At 40.8% G+C, this 5,000-nt stretch overlaps 1 protein-coding gene across 3 annotated transcripts in view; it reads right to left on the bottom strand.

Annotated features, from left to right (window-relative positions):
* Nucleotides 1-5,000, bottom strand: part of LOC143036392 (uncharacterized) — a 405,831-nt gene that overhangs the window by 380,268 nt on the left and 20,563 nt on the right. For all 3 annotated transcript variants that reach the window (XM_076203691.1, XM_076203690.1, XM_076203692.1), the window contains exon 2: nucleotides 2,536-2,764. The gene's annotated coding sequence lies outside the window, so the exon portion shown is untranslated. The remainder of the gene's footprint in view (nucleotides 1-2,535; nucleotides 2,765-5,000) is intronic.

Below are 5,000 nucleotides of genomic sequence, written 5' to 3'. Positions count from 1 at the left end.
GGTGTACAAGTCTACCCGCCAACATTTGTGAATCAATGTCATTAAGCATGTCTTTCTGATCATTTTGTTCTGGCTAAGGCCAGACGACCATACTGAATTCCGGGGAAGCACACCTCTATGTTTTTGTGGGTTAACATCTTCAAGGACAAAGCGTTGACTATAAAGTGTATGCTTAAGCAAGTTTAGATATTTCTCTAAAGTGTATGTTTAAGCAATTTTAAATATGTCTCTTTTTCTTTCTTCCCTTTCCGTCTCTCACTTTCACTATTTTAATCTCTTTATGAAGCTATGATATCTAGTCTACTTGCAAGAATCTTAGACTTTGTTTACATTTTTAAGCAACCAATATGACAAAAGGTCTTTTTGTTCACCTTTCTTGTGAGGTGAAATTACAATGACATTGCACCACGGTTTAGGAACATTTTACGTCTACACCGAGTACATACATATTTGGGGCAATCTATACTTCCATCCCAGGCTCCTTCAAAAGAACTATATTAATTAATCCACTTAATCACAGCATTTAATTCCTTCCTTTTGTCCTTCAAATTGCTTATATCACTTTATCCATTCAATTACAGCACGTATTTAATTGACTTCGTTCTGCCTAATGCCAAATGGTTCTATTCATCTTTGATAGGCATACAGTCTTCTTCTTGTTTAAATTAATCTTTGATTTACTTTACTGAAACTGTCAGCACTAAAACGAAGACAGCATGCCTAAGAAAGAGTTTGCAACAGCAATGCTAATGATAGTGACATTAACCCATTCAACTCCGATGACAAGATGTCTTGTCATTTGTTCAAATAAAACAAAAAATCATAATAAAACAACAAAATGTTTGATGATCAAACAGCACCAGAAAAATATGACGTCATCAGTCCTCCTAGAGGAGGACTGATGACGTCATATTTTTCTGGTGCTGTTTGATCATCAAACATTTTGTTGTTTTATTATGATTTTTTGTTTTATTTGAACAAATGACAAGACATCTTGTCATCGGAGTTGAATGGGTTAATTACCTGGTATCGATGATTTCATATAATTCTTCTCGTTGCCACCAGGCAGTTTCATTTAACTAAGATTAACTAACTCGTCTCAGGCGTAGCGAAAGGGGTTAAGCCGAATGCTGTTTACCCGCTCACTGATACTGACGACTTAATTAATTTATCCTGGTTGGTTCCAGACAGTTTTATTCAGCCGAAGAGTAATCTCTTATGGTGAAGAGGTAAACACATGTCTGAGGTAATTTTGTTTACGTTAGCGACATCGACTACATCAATATCAATTCATTTCTTACCGATGGACACCAACTGCGCAGATGATTAAAATGGCCTGGCGTTAGCCGGAATAAAACAAGTGCTCTTCTATCAAGAAGAGGTCTAATACGATAAACTCTCATCCCACAAAAGAAAAGCAACATCTATTAGTAAGAGGGGCTGTTCACGGGGGTAGAAACAAAAGACTGATATCTAGACTTAATATCATTTACGACATCATCAAAGATAAGTGTAGAAATCTTATTAATGGCAATAATTATTTCAAAGGCAATGATATAATATCATCACCTAAGGCAAAACGGTTGAGCGAAGAGTATAATGAAGAGACACGTAGAGTCACTAAAGTGATTCAGTTTTGTCACCAAACATGAAGCAGGAGAAAAAATAAAAGGCGAACAGTCACAGAGATGAACGAAAAATAAAAAAGAAAGTACTATTCAGTAAGGAAGAAGCGAATTTCACTCATCCTTTGATTCAGTTTTCTCACTTGTTCTCATGAAATTAAACACTTAGGTAAAGAATATAACTAAGTCAGATTTGTCTGAAGGAGACCAACGATAGACGTCGGAGAGGATCGCCTCCACCAACGCCAATCTCACATACAGGTAAAACCCAAAAGGGCTGACACTCGGTTTCCGGAATGAGAAAAAAAAAAACCACTAAGAGGCAATAACCGACGACTGGTGCCTTCCTTCTCTCCATCTGCGAACCAGTAACAAGGAAACTCGTATTACGGATCTTCCTGCAGAGACCTATGGCAGGTCCTAAGGACCGTTGCCAACTGCTGCAGGGCCGCGGTTTCGAGGCAACAAGTGATTGGCTCTCTGAAGGAGCGTGTAAGTATATAGAGCATTATAGTTACTGGACATTTATAAAGTTAGGGCATATATTTGGGTGTTTCTGCTGACAATCAAACCACAAGGATCAAACTGCAGTTACTAAGAACAATGCATTGAGCTTTAACAAAATGTGATAAATATCTTTACTCATAGCACCTCATACTAATCCAGTAACAGTATTTATACTCTGTTTTCGTAGTTATCCATAGAGAACATTACCGGAGTAAAGAGATAGAGCTCATCGCTACGGTAACGTATTCCACATGCTTAATTCTGTTTACTGCCAGACGATTTTATTTAGATTAGGTGATAGGCGTCACTGTAACTATGGGGCTAACAGTAACGTGGATTTATGAATTGGCACACGAACATTTGACCACGAAAATATTAAAACAAAATTTAGTGACAGACTTACCTTGTGAAGAAACGGATGCGAGGGTTCTCCACGGAGCGCCACAAGAAGAGGGGATGAGTGCTCACAAGGAGGAAGTGACAAAGAGAATACAGGGTCGAATGGGACAAGTGATGGGATACTAGGAAACAGACGAAAGGCAAAGGAGGCAAGTGGAGGTAGAGGAAGAGGAAGGAAAGGAGCTCCGAAATCAGTTACGGAGACGGAGGATGCAGTTGGGTCGAAATAAGAACTGAAAAGAGAAGAGAAATGACATTTAGTGAAAATGTCAATTGTTACAATATATTATACTGCACGAGTACATGCGTCTGTTAGTGTGTGTGTGTGTGTGTGTGTGTGTGTGTGTGTGTGTGTGTGTGTGTGTGTGTGTGTGTGTGTGTGTGTGTGTGTGTGTGTGTGTGTGTGTGTGTGTAGGAATGTCACCAAAGTGTATATATATATATATATATATATATATATATATATATATATATTTATATATAGATATATAAATATATATATGATATACATATATATATAAATATATATATATTGTATATATGTATATTTATATACAATATATTTATATATATATATATATATATACATATATATATATTTATATATATATATATATATATATATATATATATACATATATATTTACAATATATATAATTTGGTGACATCCCTACGGTCCAGTTACAAAATATCTTTGTATAACTTGACGTTAAAATCTCAAAATACTATAGAAAACATAAGTTTCAACATCTGTTCCTTTTTCTGCATTCCTAAGATGTTCCTTTTACCACCTCTTCAGCGTTATACTATTCCCAAGAAGAGAAACGCTGTTACCACCAACAAAATATAAGAACCCTACTGAACGGGAAAACTTCGCGGAGTAAACCCTATTAGCTGAATGGGCATCGTTGTTACCTTTATCTTTTATAACGCACGAGAGAGGGAGGGAGGATGAGAGAATGGCAAAGGGGAGGGAAAGAGGTTGAGGGAGAGAGGGGAGAGAAAGAGAGAGAGAGAGAGAGAGAGAGAGAGAGAGAGAGAGAGAGAGAGAGAGAGAGAGAGAGAGAGAGAGAGAGAGAGAGAGAGAGAGAGGGTGGGAGAAAGTGGAGGAGGGAGAGAGACAGGCGCACACACACACACACACACACACACACACACACACACACACACACACACACACACACACACACACACACACACACACACACACACACACACACACACACACACACACACACAGGGAAAGGGAGAGAGAGAGAGAGAGAGAGAGCAGAGAGAGAGAGAGAGAGAGCAGAGAGAGCGAGAGAGCAGAGAGAGAGAGAGAGAGCAGAGAGAGCGAGAGAGCAGAGAGAGCGAGAGAGCAGAGAGAGCAGAGAGAGCGGAGAGACCGGAGAGAGCAGAGAGAGCAGAGAGAGCAGAGAGAGCGGAGAGAGCAGAGAGAGCGGAGAGAGCAGAGAGAGCGGAGAGAGCAGAGAGAGCGAGAGAGCAGAGAGAGCAGAGAGAGCAGAGAGAGCAAAGAGAGCAGAGAGAGCGGAGAGAGCAGAGAGAGCAGAGAGAGCGGAGAGAGCGGAGAGAGCGGAGAGAGAGAGAGAGCGGAGAGAGAGAGAGAGCGGAGAGAGAGAGAGAGCGGAGAGAGAGAGAGAGCGGAGAGAGAGAGAGAGAGCGGAGAGAGAGAGAGAGAGCGGAGAGAGAGAGAGCGGAGAGAGAGAGAGAGAGCGGAGAGAGAATGGGAGAATGGGAGAATGGGAGAATGGGAGAATGGGGAGAATGGGAGAATTGGAGAATGAGAGAGAGAGAGAGAGAGAGAGAGAGAGAGAGAGAGAGAGAGAGAGAGAGAGAGAGAGAGAGAGAGAGAGAGAGAGAGAGAGAGAGAGAGAGAGAGAGAGAGAGAGAGAGAATGAAAGAGAGAGAGAATGAAAGAGAGAGAGAGAATGAGAGAGAGAGAGAATGAGAGAGAGAGAGAGAATGAGAGAGAGAGAGAATGAGAGAGGTAGAGAGAGAGAGAGGCAGAGAGAGAGGTAGAGAGAGAGAGAGAATGAGAAATAGAGAGAGAATGAGAAATAGAGAGAGAATGAGAAATAGAGAGAGAATGAGAAAGAGAACAAGGACGAGAGAGATAGAATGAGAAAGAGAGAAACCAAGAGAGAGAGAGAGAGAGAGAGAGAGAGAGAGAGAGAGAGAGAGAGAGAGAGAGAGAGAGAGAGAGAGAGAGAGAGAGAGAATGAGAAAACGAGAGAGAGAGAATGAGAAAGAGAGCAAGAGCGAGAGAGATAGAATGAGAGAGAAAACAAGAGCGAGCGAGAGAGAGAGAGAGAGAGAGAGAGAGAGAGAGAGAGAGAGAGAGAGAGAGAGAGAGAGAGAGAGAGAGAGAGAGAGAGAGAGAGAGAGAGCGAGAAAGAGAGAGATAATAAGAGCGAGAGAGAGAGAGAGAGCGAGAAAGAGAGAGTGAGTAAGAGCGAGAGGGAGTT

Source organism: Oratosquilla oratoria, chromosome 20 (genome assembly GCF_046742065.1).
Source record: "Oratosquilla oratoria isolate Oo_2021 chromosome 20, ASM4674206v1, whole genome shotgun sequence".
Taxonomy (NCBI): Eukaryota; Metazoa; Arthropoda; class Malacostraca; order Stomatopoda; family Squillidae; genus Oratosquilla; species Oratosquilla oratoria.
This window is presented reverse-complemented; position numbering and strand designations above follow the sequence as displayed.